At 37.2% G+C, this 16,090-nt stretch overlaps 1 protein-coding gene across 1 annotated transcript in view; it reads right to left on the bottom strand.

Annotated features, from left to right (window-relative positions):
* GALNTL6 (polypeptide N-acetylgalactosaminyltransferase like 6) overlaps positions 1-16,090 on the bottom strand; it is a 1,391,526-nt gene that overhangs the window by 453,014 nt on the left and 922,422 nt on the right. The gene's annotated exons all lie outside the window — the stretch shown is intronic.

The raw sequence follows: 16,090 nt of genomic DNA, 5'->3' as shown, positions 1-16,090 counted from the left end.
CTGAGCCACAGGGAAGCCCTGTATTCCTCCAGGTGATCACAAATGTGTCTGAGGTGTCAGTGTCATTTATAGGTTGGTGCTCCCCAAATCTGGGCCATGATTCCTTTCCTTCGCTATGGCCCATGTATGACATCCAGGTATGTCCACCAGGGGAGCCGCTGCTTCCTCAAACTGAAAGTATGTACCAAATTGGTTCTCCCTAAGTGTTATCCTCTATGGTAGCCTACTCCACTCTTCTTGCTGGTGAGTATCCATGGACAGAGCAGCCTGGGTCTACAGTCCGTAGGGTCGCAGTCGGACGTGATGAAGCGACATAGCACATGTACACAGACTGTGTTCCTCCACTGACATCTCCTAGAGGAATAAACAGCTTCAGATCATGTTGATGTCCACACTAATATCCTCTTCCAAGCCCCAAAGTGACCAGTTCTGTGGATGATAACCTTCTGATACTGGACTCCTCTGTCTAGTCAGCAGCAGTACTGACGGTGAGCTAGACCCCGGGCATCTTTCACTTCCTTGACCACTGCCATAGCCTCTCTCTCTCTCTGTTCTTAAATTTAACTTTTTATGTTATGTTGGAGTATGGCCAAACAACAATATTGTGATAGTTTCAGGTGAATAGTGAAGGGACTCAGCCATACGTATGCATGTATCCACTCTCCCCCAAGCCCCCTCCCATCCAGGCTGCCACATACACTGAAAAGAGTTCTCTGTGCCAGACAGGAGGTCCTTGTGTGTGCACATGTCCATTCCACACTCCCTACCTCTTCTTTTCTGTGTCCACATTCTGGTCGCTCTGACCCACTATCCTCTTACTAGCTCTTGTTCTGAAATCTCTAAAACTATCATAAACACAGGCTATTTCCCCATCCTTCATAGGATCCTTTGTATACTCAAACTTTTATCATGCATCACCAGGCCAGTCACAGCCTGGCCCTTCCTGACTCACTCCAAGTGTTCTTTCCACTTCACACTGGTGTTCCAGCCACATCAAACTGTCAGCCTTATCCCGCTCTCCTGCTCTGCCTTTGCCCTCTTCCTACCCTTGCACGTGATGTTTCCTCTGCCAGGACTGTCCTGCCTTCTCCCTTCTATCTGGAGACCTCCTGGAAGTCCTCAATAGGAAGTTCAAGTTACTCCCCCAAGTCATTCAGATTTTATAGCATATTGTTATCTTTTGTTACAGCACCTGTCTCGCTTCGCTGTAAATACATAGACGTTCACCCATCCATCTTCCCCATTAGCCCGATTCCTTGTCAAGGTAGCATCCTTTTCTTCATTATCTCCCAAAGAAGACTGTCATCATGTGTAGAAAAGACAGATAATCCATAAATATTTGTTGAGTTTTGGTGTGGATAGATTTGGGTGAAGCATGTTTAGGGAGATACAATTACATAAACCTTCTTCCATCTTCAATATTAAAAGGGTTATACAAAAATACAAACAGCAACAAAAAAGAAAACTTAATGCAAGCCTTCTTAAAGCCACACAGTAGTCATACTTTTCCAATAATTAATAATTAAGTACCATATCATACAAATCTGTGTTCCCGTTTACCCTCTATGGAACACAGAAAGGCCACTACCCAAGCTTGACCCATAGATGCTCCAGGTACCTTCAGGGGCCTTGGTATGATCCCTCCTGCCTATAAAATGCTTTTATCCCATTTTTTTTTTCAAATTTACTTCCTTTGAAAAAGGAAGTACTTTTACAGTTACAAAGTGTCTGGTTTCTCACTGTCTAAATTTCCTGAAGAGAATTATTTGCAAACAAGAAGATGAAGGGCCAGGGGTCTGTGGTCCTCCTACTGGGAGGACTTCAGAAAGAGCAAAGGTGTTTGCTTCTCAGAATCATTACTGGAGATGAATGTGTGGGGTTTAGAGCAAAAATGCTCTTTGAACTTTAAAATATCTTAGCAACTACAGCTATTCACTCACATGGGGACTGAAGCTTTTGAGGGTGGTAGTTTAGTTGCTAAGATGTGTCTGACTCTTGTTACCCCATGGACTGTAGCCCACCAGGCTCCTTTGTCCATGAGATTCTCTAGGCAAGAATGCTGGAGTGGGCTGCCATTCCCTTCTCCAGGGTATCTTCCTGACCCAGGGATCGAACTTGTGTCTCCTGCGTTGGAAGACAGATTCTTTATGACTGAGCCACGACAGAAGCCCAGTGAAGCTTCTAAGGACTCACCAATTGTGAGTGTGTGTGCTAATTCGATTCAGTTGTGTCCGAACCTTAGCAACCCCTTGAACTGTAGCCCACCAGGCTCCTCTGTCCATGGGATTCTCTGGCAAGAATACTGGAGTGGGTTGCCATTTCCTTCTCCAGGGGATCTTCCCGACCAGGGATTGAACTCACGTCCCTTATGTCTCCTGCATTGCAGGCAGGCAGGTTCTTTACCACTATGCCACCTGGGAAGCCCTAAAGACGAGGAAAAGAGACCAAGCGGTTAAGCTGGAGTTTACAGAAGATCAAGAAAATCTTCACCAGAAAATGATAAACTTGTTTGGAAAATTGTTCATATTTCAAAGGTTAAAGCTATGCAGCTGGTATTCAATCATATCTTAATTTTGTTCCCTCTAAATTTAAAATCAGCATATTACCATACAGTAAAGAAATTCCAATTTCAAAGGCCATAAAGATCATTTTTTTACACAGAATATACCTTTTCTTTAAATATCTTTGGCAAATGAACATATTTCTGCTTAGATTCTTCTGAGATAATGTCTTTCTTTTTTTTTTTTTTTCATTGACCTAAGTCTATCTCCTTCTTGGGCAGCTCTAGTTAGTATTTTTAGTATTTAATTTTTAAAATATTAAGCCTAAATATCCCTGTTTAATGGGGCTTCCCATGTGGCACAGTATATTTTTTTAATAAATATATTAATATATATTTAGTGTAGTAGATAGCATACATATATCAATATATATGGGGCTTCCCCAGTGGCTAAGTGGTAAAGAATTCACCTGCAATGCAGAAGACAAAGGTTCAATCCTTGGGTCAGGAAGATTCCCTGGAGAAGGAAATGGCAACCCACTCCAGTGTTCTTGCCTAAGAAATCCCATGGACTGAGGAGCTTGGCGGGCTACAGTTCATGGGGTCGTAGAAGAATCAGACATAACTGAGCTAGCTAAACAACAACAACAAAAATCAGTATATATATACACACACACTTAAGCAACTTAAAGCTAGTCTGCTCTTTTTGCTTTAGCCCTTAGAATTTTGAAAGAAAGTTATCCTGTTTCCCATTCATGTTCTATTCTCCAGTTTACACACCTTTCATCCTATAGCAGTGTGAAGAATGATAGAAATCTTATTATGGTAATCTTTCTTGACAGAGCATGATGCTACTAATTCGCCACCCAGCAGGACAAGAATTTGACTTTTATTTGTAGTGCTAATGAGGCACTTATCTTGACCATCTACAAGGTCCGCTTATTCCTTCAAAGGGGGGCCTATATTTATAAGATTTTCAGGGACTGGGTGATGCTTTCTGTGGTTACAGAACAGAAAAACCAGTAAGTCTAACAGTCAAAGACTGCATCTTACTTTCCTTCATGCTCCTGGTGAGTTCTGTAGGCAATCCAAGTTGTCACAGTGAGTTAATTAGAAAAAGTTGATGACTGAGGGAAATGCCATCAGCATGAACCTGTTCAATGTGGAGTCAAGCATTGCTATATAGAAATCAGGTAAATGTTAAAAAGTATATCTTCATAGTAAACTGACAAAAAGGTTCGGTGTGACTATGGTATGGGAGGATAAAATCCTATAAATTCCATCTTCTTCTTTAATATTGTTGGTGTTCAGTCACTAAGTCACCTCTGACTCTTTTTGACCCCATGGACTATATATAGCATGCCAGACTCCTCAGTTATAGTATAAATTATATCACTATATTATGATGTAATTAATATTATTTGTTATTCTTGGTGTTAAGGTAAAAATTCCCTTCTGATCGTTTTAAATTTGTTTATATTGTTTTTTATTTATTATTTTCCAGAGTTTTTTTTAAAATTCTTATGAAATACAGTTGATTTATAATCTTGTGTTAGTTTCAGTGAAGTGGTTCAATAATACATAAATTTTTTTATAAACATATATATTCTTCTTATATTCTCTTCCATTTTAGGTTGTTAGAAGATATGGATTTCCCTGTGCTATACAGTAGGTCCTTGTTGGTTGTCTGTTTTAAATATAGTAGTGTGTATATTTTAATCCTAAACTTCTAATTTATCTCTCTCCTCTCCTCCCCTTTGGTAACCATGGTGTTTTCTACCTCTGTGAGTCTATTTCTGTTTTGTAAATAAGCACATTTGTATTGTTTTTTACATTTCACATATTAGAAATATATTTGTCTTACTTACTTTATTTAGTAGGATCATCTCTAGGTCCACAAATGTTGCTGCAAATGGCAAGATATTCCATTCTTTGATATGGCCGAGTAGTACTCCATTGTGTGTATTCCATACACACCCCCACTTCTCCTTCATCCGTTCACCTGCCGGTTGACATTTAGGTCGCTTCTGTGTCTTGGCTATTGTAACTAGTGCTGCTATGAACACTGGGGTGCATGTGCCTTTTTGAATTAGGTTTTCTCTGTATGTGTGTCCAGGAGTGCGGTTGCTGAATTACATGGTAACTCTACCTTTAGTTTCTCAAGGACCCTGCACACTGTTCTCCGCAGTGGCTATTCCCAATTTACAGTTCCATCAGCAGTGCAGGAGGGTTCTCCTTTCTCCATGCCCTCTCCAGCACTTATTGTTTGTAGACTTTCAGAGATTTCTTAACACTGTTCTTAACAACAACAAATCGTCCAAAAGAAAATGATTTGCTTTAACAGGGATTATTGCTGGTTTGGGCAGATGTCTTTGTTAACAGCCTTAAATGTGATTGGCCCACCTCTGGGTAGCTGTTCAGTTACCCCATGGACTGCAGCATGCCAGGCTTCCCTGTCCTTCATCATCTCCCGGAGCTTGCTCAAACTCATGTTCATTGAGTCAATGATGCCATCCAACCATCTCACTGTCTGTCATCCTCTTCTCATCCTCCCTTCAGTCTTTCCCAGCATGAAGGCCTTTTCTAATAAGTTGGCTCTTAGCATCAGGTGGCCAAAGTAGTGGAGCTTCAGCATCAGTCCTTCCAATGAGTATTCAGTGTTGATCTCCTCTAGAAATGACTGCTTTGATCTCCTTGCAGTCCAAGGGACTCTCAAGAGTCTTCTCCAACCACAGCTCAAAAGCATCAATTCTTCAGCTCTCAGCCTTCTTTCTGGTCCAACTCTCACATCCACACATGACTATTGGAAAAATCATAATTTTGACTAGACAGACCTTTGTTGGCAAAGTAATGTCTCTGCTTTTTAATATACTGTCTAGGTTGGACACAGCTTTTCTTCCATGGAGCAAGCGTCTTTTAATTTCATGGCTGCAGTCACCATTTGCAGTGATTTTAGAGCCCCCCCCCCCCAAATAAACTCTGTCACTGTTTCCATTGTTTCCCCATCTATTGGTCGTGAAGTGATGGGACCAGATGCCATGATCTTAGTTTTTTGAATGTTGAGTTTTAAACTAGCTTTTTCACTCTCTTCTTTCACCTTCATCAACATCTGGTAGGCAGGATCTTAAATGGGATGTGCTGCTTCCATTAGCTGACTTAATATACAACTTTTGGACTTGTAGAAGTTAGCAGATTTTGCTTTTATTTGTTAACAAGTGAGTGTATGTGTATGTGTTTATTTATATATGTGTATATACAAACAAAATTTTAAGTCAATTTTACTGAAGACTAACTTATATACAGTAAATTACCCCCCACTTGAAATGTGGGCTTGTATAACCACCATGGTTATACAGTTGTACATGGTTATACAGTCAAATGAAGACTGTAAAACACTTTCATCCCTCTAACAAGATGCCTGTTGTCCATGACAATCAACATTCTGGTCCTTGGCTCAACAATCACAGCCCTACAAAAACTCTCCAAAAATCACAGCCCCTTGCCACCATTATCTGATTTCTGACACTATATATTAGGTCTGTTTATCTAGAGTTTTGTTTAAATGGAATCAAACAATGTGTCGGATTTCCTTAGCTTAGCAGAATGGTTTAATAATTTTGATGTTTATCCACACAGTTTCATGAATCAGCAGTTTGTTTCTTTATATTACTGAGTTGTATTCTGTCGCATGAAAATACCACTGTTTATTTTTTCACATTTGAGTATTTGGATTGTTCTGGTTTGGGGCTATAATGGACAAAGGTGCAGGAAACCATTGTGTCTTAGTATTTGTGTGTATACATATTGCCATATCTCTTGGGTAAATATTTGTGAATCTGATTGCTAAACCATGGAGTAAGTATATACAGTATTTAACTTTTTAGAAGAAATTGACTAGTTTTTTCCCAAAGAGGGTGCAAAATTTTATATTCCTATGGACAATGTGGAGAGTTTCAGTTGCTCCACATCCTTGCCAACACTGGCTACTGTGAGTCCTTTCAAATCAAGTCTTTCCAAAGGGAATGGTTACCCACTCCAATATTCTTGCCTGGAGAACCCCATGGATAAGGAGCCTAGCAGGCTAAGTCCATAGGATTGCAAACAGTTGGACACAGCTGAGCATCTAATTGATGAATATGTACATACTGACATCTTCTTGTGGTATTGGTACCTTTCCTCACTGACTCATAATGGGGGAGGGTCTCTGGTCATATGCTGATTGGCTATTTATATGTCTTCTTTGTGGAACATCTGAACAAATCTTTGTCCATAATTAGTTATTTTTTTCCTAATCTAAGAATTCTTTATATATTGTGAATTCAAGGATTTAGGTGTGTATATTTTTTACTAATTTTTTCCAAGTTTGTCTCTTTTTCTTTTGTGAAAATTGTTTCTTTTCAAGAGCAGATTTTAAAAAGGTTTTTTAAAAGGCATCATTAATATATTATAAAATATACAGTGTTAAACACTTTCATGTTTTTAAATGACTTGCAATCCAAATATCCTCTTTGGTAAAGATTTCTGATTAAGACCTTTGTCAATTTTCTAGTAGGATTGTCTGCTTTCTTACTATTGAATTGAGAGAATTCTTTACATATTTTGAGTGTTAGTCCTAAATTGGATATGAGACTTGAAAATGTATTATGCCAGTCAGTTTCTTGTTTTCCATTCTTTTCACACCTTCCTTGGAGTATTTAAGAATATGACTATGCCTGACATCATTTTTTTCTCCTGTGAATTCTGGTTTTAGTGTTAGGAACACCAAAATGCAGGTAAAAAAATCCTTTCATTTTTTTTCCCCTAAAATTTTATTGTTCTACATTTTACACTTCCATCTATGATCCATTTTGAGTTAAATTTTGTAAAGGTGTACATTTTAGGTCAAGGATCTGTTTCTTTTTAGTGTGTGCATGAATGTCCAATTGTTTCATCATCGTTTACTAAAAAGATTATTTTCTGTATTACATTGCTTTTGCACCTTTCTCAAAAATTAATTGTCCCCAGTTATGTAGGTCTGTCTATGGACTCTGTTCTGTTCCATGGACCTATGTGTCTCTTCCTAGACCGGGTTCATACTCTGCTGTTGACTGCGGCTGTATAATAAGTCATAACATCTGGTAGTGTGGTTTCTTTACCTTTATTTCTCAAAATTATTTTCAGCTATTCTAATTCCTTCACCTTTGCATATTCATTTTGGACTTAGCCATCAATATCTACAACATATCTTGCTGGTGTTTTTCTAGAAATTGTGTTAAGCCTATGTACCATTTTGAAGAGAACTGACATATTTACTATGCTGACATGAACATCTTATGTCTCTCTTTAATTTTTTTCATCAATGTTTTCTAGTTTTAAAATTAAGATTCTATATAAGGTTTACACCTAAGATTCTCTTTTGTGGGGGAGTCATTGTGTTTTAAATTTCTATTACTGATAGTTCATTGTAGTATAAAGAAATAGAATGGATTCTATTTTTTTTTTTTTTTTTTTGCTTAGCATTTTGTGACCTGCCACTTTGTTAAATCTACTTAGTTTGAGGAATTTTGTTAATTTCTTGGGATTGTCTATCCAGAAAATCATGTCATCTACAAATAGGAAGAGATTTAGATTTTCCTTTCAAATCTGTATGCCTTTTGTTTCTTTTTTTTTTTTTAATATTATTTTATTAGTTGGAGGCCAATCACTTCACAACATTTCAGTGGGTCTTGTCATACATTGACACGAATCAGCCATAGAGTTACACGTATTCCCCATCCCGATCCCCCCTCCCACCTCCCTCTCCACCTGACTCCTCTGGGTCTTCCCAGCCCACCAGGCCCGAGCACTTGACTCATGCATCCCACCTGGGCTGGTGGTCTGTTTCACCATAGATAATATACATGCTGTTCTTTCAAAACATCCCACCCTCACGTTCTCCCCCAGAGTTCAAAAGTCTGTTCTGTACTTCTGTGTCTCTTTTTCTGTTTTGCATATAGGGTTATCGTTACCATCTTTCTAAATTCCATATATATGTGCTAGTATGCTGTAATGTTCTTTATCTTTCTGGCTTACTTCACTCTGTATAATGAGCTCCAGTTTCATCCATCTCATTAGAACTGATTCAAATGAATTCTTTTTAACGGCTGAGTAATATTCCATGGTGTATATGTACCACAGCTTCCTTATCCATTCATCTGCTGGTGGGCATCTAGGTTGCTTCCATGTCCTGGCTATTATAAACAGTGCTGCGATGAACATTGGGGTGCACGTGTCTCTTTCAGATCTGGATTCCTCAGTGTGTATGCCCAGAAGTGGTATTGCTGGGTCATATGGTAGTTCTATTTCCAGTTTTTTAAGAAATCTCCACACTGTTTTCCATAGTGGCTGTACTAGTTTGCATTCCCACCAACAGAGTAAGAGGGTTCCCTTTTCTCCACACCCTCTCCAGCATTTATTGTTTGTAGACTTTTGGATAGCAGCCATCCTGACTGGCGTGTAATGGTACCTCATTGTGGTTTTGATTTGCATTCCTCTGATAATGAGTGATGTTGAGCATCTTTTCATGTGTTTGTTAGCCATCTGTATGTCTTCTTTGGAGAAATGTCTGTTTAGTTCTTTGGCCCATTTTTTGATTGGGTCGTTTATTTTTCTGGAATTGAGCTGCAGGAGTTGCTTGTATATTTTTGAGATTAATCCTTTGTCTGTTGCTTCATTTGCTATTATTTTCTCCCAATCTGAGGGCTGTCTTTTCACCTTACTTATAGTTTCCTTTGTTGTGCAAAAGCTTTTAATTTTCATTAGGTCCCATTTGTTTATTTCTGCTTTTATTTCCAATATTCTGGGAGGTGGGTCATAGAAGATCTTGCTGTGATTTATGTTGGAGAGTGTTTTGCCTATGTTCTCCTCTAGGAGTTTTATAGTTTCTGGTCTTACATTTAGATCTTTAATCCATTTTGAGTTTATTTTTGTGTATGGTGTTAGGAAGTGTTCTAGTTTCATTCTTTTACAAGTGGTTGACCAGTTTTCCCAGCACCACTTGTTTGTTTCTTAGTTCTCTGAACAGGACTTCCATTGTGATATTGACTAGGAGGGAAAATACCCAATCTTTAGCTTTCAAGTATGTGTTACCTGTAGGGTTTTGGGTAGACATTCTTTATTAGATTATGAAAATCCTCTTTTCTGCTGTAGGTTTTTTTTTGCATTGGTGTTGAATTTCAACAAATGATTCTTTTTGGCATCGATTTGTATAATCATGGTTCTTCTTTAGACTGTTAATACAGTACATTGCACTCATTAATCTTTTAATATTAACAGGTCTTGTATTTTTTGGAATAAATTCCATTTGGTCATGGTGTACCTTTTAAAAATACATTATTCAATTTGATTTGCTAATGTTTCAATGGAAATTTTATATCTTTGTTCATGGGAGATATTGTAATGTACTCTTTTTAAAATAGTTTTTTCCCTGAAAGTTTAAAATTTTGATGATATCCAAATTTTTAATTTTTATGAAAACTTTTTTATTTTTTACAATTTATGTGCTATCTCAGAAATGTGTGATATTTGTATGCTGTCTAGAATATTTTACACTAAATTCATTAAATTCTATATTTTCCTTTTAAAAAAACCTTTAGCTTTTAAAGTTATTTCCATGGTTATTTCCATATTGTGTTAATTTGTATATTGTGTGAACTTAACATTGAGATCCACTCTGTTTTTATACAAGTAGCATCTTTTTTTCCTCAGAGTAATTTGTTGAAAAGACTATCCTTTCCCCAACTGAATCTTTTGATCCATTTGTCAAAACTCCATTTATTATATGCATTTGAGTCTTTCTGAATTTCTTTTTCATCTATATGTCTATTTTGTACTATATTATCTTAATTACAGCATGAAAAGGCAAAAAGATACGACACTGAAAGATGAACTCCCCAGGTCGGTAGGTGTCCAATATGCTGCAGATGATTAGTGGAGAAATAACTCCAGAAAGAATGAAGAGATGAAGCCAAAGCAAAAACACACTCAGTGTGAATGTCACTGGTGATGGAAATAATGTCCAATGCTGTAAAGAGCAATATTGCATAGGAACCTGGAGTGTTAGGTATATGAATCAAGGCAAAGTGGAAGTAGTCAAACAGGAGATGGCAAGAGTGAACATTTAAATTTTAGGAACTGGTGAACTAAAATGGACTAGAATGTGTGAATTTAACTCAGATGACGATTATATCTATTACTGTGGGCAAGAATCCCTTAGAAGAAGTGGAGTAGCCATGATGGTCAACAAAAGAGTCCAAAATGCAGTACTTGGATGTAATCTCAAAAATGACAGAATGATCTGTGTTCCCTTCCAAGGCAAACCATTCAATATCGCAGTGATCCAAATCTATGCCCTGACCAGTAATGCTGAAGAAGCTGAAGTTGAATGGTTCTATGAAGACCTACAAAACCTTCTAGGGTGAATACCTAAAAAAGATGTCCTTTTCATTATAGGGGACTGGAATGCAAAAGGAGGAAGTCAAGAGATACCTGGAGTAACAGGAAAGTTTGGCCTTGGAGTACAGAATGGAGCAGGGCAAAGGCTAATAGAGTTTTGCCAAGAGAACTCACTGGTCATAGCAAATACCCTCTTCCAACAACACGAGAAGACATGCACATCACCAGATGGTCAATACCAAAATCAGATTGATTATATTCTTTGCAGCCAAAGATGGAGAAGTTCTATACAGTCAGCAAAAACAAGACCGGGAACTGACTGTGGCTCAGATCATGAATTCCTTATTGCCAAATTCAGACTTAAATTGAAGGAAGTAGGAGAAACCGCTAGACCATTCAGCTATTAACTAAATCAAATCCCTTATGATTATACAGTAGGAGCTACAAATAGATTCAAGGGATTAGATCTGTTAGACAGAGTGTCTGAAGAACTATGGATGGAGGTTTGTGACATTGTATAGGAGGCAGTGATCAAGACCATCTCCAAGAAAAAGAAATGCAAAAAGGCAAATGGTTGCTTGAGGAGGCCTTACAAATAGCTGAGAAAAGAAGAGAAGCTAAAGGCAAAGGAGAAAAGGAAAGATATACCCATTTGAATGCAGAGTTCCAAAAAATAGCAAGGACAGATAAGAAAGCCTTTTTCAGTGATCAATGTAAAGAAATAGGGGAAAATAATAGAATGGGGAAGACTAGAGATCTCTTCAAGAAAATTAGAGACTCCAAGGGAATATTTCATGCAAAATTGGACACAATAAAGGACACAATGGTGTGGACCTAACAGAAGCAGGAGATATTAAGAAGAGGTGGCAAGAATGCACAAAAGAACTATGCAAAAAAGATCTACATGACCCAGATAATCATGAAGGTGTGATCCCTCACCTACAGCCAGACATCCTGGAATGCACAGTCAAGTGGGACTTAGGAAGCATCACTACGAACAAAGCTAGTGAAGGTGATAGAATTCCAGTTGAGCTATTTCAAATTCTAAAAGATGATGTTGTGAAAGTGCTTCACTCAATATGCCAGCAAATTTGGAAAACTCAGCAGTGGCCACAGGACTGGAAAAGTTCAGTTTCTTTCCAATCCCAAGGAAAGGCAATGCCAGATAATTGCCTTAGCATACAATTGCATTCATCTCACACCCTAGCAAATGTAAGGCTCAAAAATTCCAAGCCAGACTTCAACAGTATGTGAACCATGAACTTTCAGATCTTCTAGCTGGATTTAGAAAAGGCAGAGGAACCAGAGATCAAATTGCCAACATTCATTGGATCATTGAAAATAAAAGAGTTCCAGAAAAACATCTACTCCTGCTTTATTGACTATGCCAAAGTCTTTGACTATGTGGATCACAACAAACTGTGAAAAATTCTTCAAGAGATGAGAATACCAGACCACCTGACCTGCCTCTTGAGAAATCTGTATGCAGGTCAGGAAGCAACAGTTAGAACTGGACATGGAACAACAGACTGGTTCCAAATTGGGAAAGGAGTACATCAAGGCTGTATATTGTCAGACTGCTTACTTAACTTACATGCAGAATATATCATTCAAATGCCAAGCTGGATGAAGCACAAGATGGAATCAAGATTGCTGGGAGAAATATCAGTAACCTCAGGTATGCAGATGACACCACCCTTATGGCAGAAAGCGAAGAAGAACTAAAGATGAAAATGATGAAAATGAAAGAGGAGAGTGAAAAAGTTGGCTTAAAACTCAACATTCAGAAAACTAAGATCGTGGCATCTGGTCCCATCACCTCATGGCAAATGAATGGGGATTCAATGGAAACAGTGAGAAACTTTATTTTCTTGGGCTTCAAAATCACTGCAGATGGTGACTGTAGCCCTGAAATTAAAAGAAGAAAAGTTATGACCAACCTAGACAGCATGTTAAAAAACAGAGACATTACTTTGCCAACAAAGTCTGTCCAGGTTTTTCCAGTAGTCATGTATGGGTGTGAGAGTTGGACTGTAAAGAAAACTGAGCACCGAACAATTGACGCTTTTGAACTGTGGTGTTGGAGAAGATTCTTGAGAGTGCCATGGACTGCAAGGAGATCTAACCAGTTCATCCTAAAGGAAATCAGTCCTGAATATTCATTGGAAGGACTGATGTTGAAGCTGAAACTCCAATTCTTTGGCCACATGATGCGAAAAGCTGACTCATTGGAAAAGACCCTGATGCTGGGAACAATTGAGGGCAGGAGGATAAGGGGATGATAGAGGATGAGATGGTTGGCTGGTATCACTGACTGGATGGACATGAGTTTGAGTAGACTCCGGGAGTTTGTGATGGACAGGGAATCCTGGCAGGCTTCAGTCTGTGGGGTCACAAAGAGTTTGACATGACTGAGCAACTGAACTGAACTATAGCTTTATAAAAAAATCTTAATTTAGGAAGTATATATGCTTTTCCTTTATCAAAATTTAGATATTCTAGATGTTTGGAATTTACAGATATAATTTGGAATAAGCTTGTTTTCTACAAAAAGCATACTGGAATTTTTAATTAAATTGCATTTAATCTATAGAGAAATTAGAAAAGAATTGGTACTTAACATTATTGAGTTTTCTTTAAAACAGTTTACCTCCTGAAATTAATAGGGCTGACTTTGGTTTATCTCACTAATATTTTGTGATTTTTAACATTATTAGACACTTCATGTATTTTGATGCTATTTTTCATAATGATATTTAAACATCTGTGTTTTTCAGTGATGAACTCTTGATAGTGTTACACCTGAATTTTGTAAATAGAACTTGTACCTTTTGACATTGATCAATTCTTCTATTATAGAAGATATAATAAGTACATACTTAGGGATTTATTTGTATGTTGTTATACTGTCTACAAATGAAGACAGTTTAGCTTCTTCCTTTAGAGCATATATCATATTTTTTCTTATATTGTTGAACTGGATAGTCCATCCAATACAGTGTTGACCAGAAGCATTGCATGAGAACATTTCTGTCTTTTTCTCAGGCTTATAATAGTTAAGTCTGTCAACATCAAGCATGTTAATTGTAGGTTTTCAGTAGATCCCCTTTATCAGGTGGAAGAGTTCCCTTTTTGTTTCAGTTTTTCTAAGAGTTTCACCTTTTGTAACTATTAATTGGTGTCAAAGTTTTTGAGTACCCTTTTTGTGCCTATTAAGAGTCTCTGATGGGTTTATCTTATTTTAAAAATTAGAATTATAAATTATACCTCTGATTTTTGAACAGAACACCTTTATATTACTAGGGTAAACCACACCTGGTTATGATATATATACCCTTTTAGTATTTTAGGGGTTTGATTTGCTAACATGTTATGGATATTTGCATCTACTCAGTTGGCCAAAGTTTGCTAGCTGAACAAAATTTTTGGCCAACACAATATATTCATGAGGAAAATTGGAGTGGTACTTACTTATAATGTTTTTGCCTAGTTTTAGAATCAAGGATAATGCTGGTCTTCTAAAATGAGTGGGAAGCAGTAAAATGTATAACAACAATTGTAAAATGGGAGGGACCTTACTATAGGTATACTGATACAAGACACTACTTCAAAATAAACTGTGATAAATCAAAGATGCATATTTAAACTTTAAAACCATAAAAGTAAACAAAATTGAAGAGTTCATAAATCAGTAGAGAAGACAGAATATGAAAACACTCAATCTTCAAGAAGTTAGGGAAAGAGAGGGGAATAAAGAACAGCTGGATCAAACAGAAGATGTTAAGAGGGTAGATTTAAACTAAACCAGACTGAATTTTATATTAAATGCAGATTATCCAAATACTCCCATTAAAAAGAGATTATCTGATTGGACACAAGAAAAAAAGCAATAAACCATATATTGTCTATAAGAATTGTACTTTAATGTAACAGATGCAAAAAGATTCAACATGCAAAAAACCAAATCCTAAGAAAGCTAGAGTATTTGCATTAATATCAAACACAGTGGACTTTAGAATAAAAAATATAAGCTGAGATAAATAGGAATATTTCATAATGAAAGGTCAATTAATCGAGACATAACAACTCTAAATGTGTGTGTGCATAATAACACAGCTTCAATATGCATGAGAAAAAGAAACTAACAGAAGCAAAACAAAAAACTGGTAAATACACAGCTATAATTGAAGATGACAATCCTCTTGTATCAGTACTTAATAGAGAAATAAGCAAAAAAAATTAATGATAGGGAATATTTGAATAACAGCATCAACCTTCTTGATCTGTCTTAAAGTTCTTTTTTGCCACTTGCATCTTACAGTAATTTCTGGTTTTATTCCTATTAGCTAATTTTTTTCTTGACTATAAATCACAATTTAGTGTATCTTCACATTTCTAATAATTATTAATTGGATGGATATTATGCATTTCACATTGTCAAGTATCTTGATTTTTGTTGTCTTCCTTTACCAAGGAGCAGGTTTTGTTCTGGCAGATATTTAAGTCACTGGGGGACCATCTTGACATTTTCAAGGCTGATTTTTAAGCTTTAATATGGTCAGTTTGGCCTTTGCTGTGGACCTTGACATGTCTGTCCTGAATGCCTGCATTTTTAATGAGGTTTTATCCACTTCAGTTGGCAAGCATGACTATCTCTTAGGCCTCTGCCATCTTGGCAGTTATTCACCTGACTGAACCCTAGAATTAATAGTTGCTGTTTGCTTAGAATTAAGTTGTTTTTAAATTCTATGTTGGAGTGTAGTTCACTGACAATGCTGTGGTGGTTTCAGGTGTGCACCAAAGTGGTTCAGTTATACATGTACATGTGTCTATTCTTTTCCAAAATTTCCCATTTAGGTCACTGCAGGGCATTGAGCAGAATTCCTGTGCTATGTAGTAGGTTCTTCTTGATTATCTATTTTAATCTAGTTTATCTATTTTAATTAAGCAGTGTGTACATGTCAATGCCAGACTTCCATTCTATCCCTTCCCCCCACCTCCCCCCCTGGTAACTGTAAGTCTAAGTCAGTGAGCCTGTTTCTGTTTTGTATATAGTTCATTTGTATCATTTTTTGAGATCCAACACATAAGTGATATCATCTGGTATTTGTCTTTCTCTGTCTGACTTAGTATGATAATCTCCAAGTCCATCTGTATTGCTGTGAATGGCATCCTTTC

This window comes from Muntiacus reevesi, chromosome 17 (genome assembly GCF_963930625.1).
Source record: "Muntiacus reevesi chromosome 17, mMunRee1.1, whole genome shotgun sequence".
Taxonomy (NCBI): Eukaryota; Metazoa; Chordata; class Mammalia; order Artiodactyla; family Cervidae; genus Muntiacus; species Muntiacus reevesi.
This window is presented reverse-complemented; position numbering and strand designations above follow the sequence as displayed.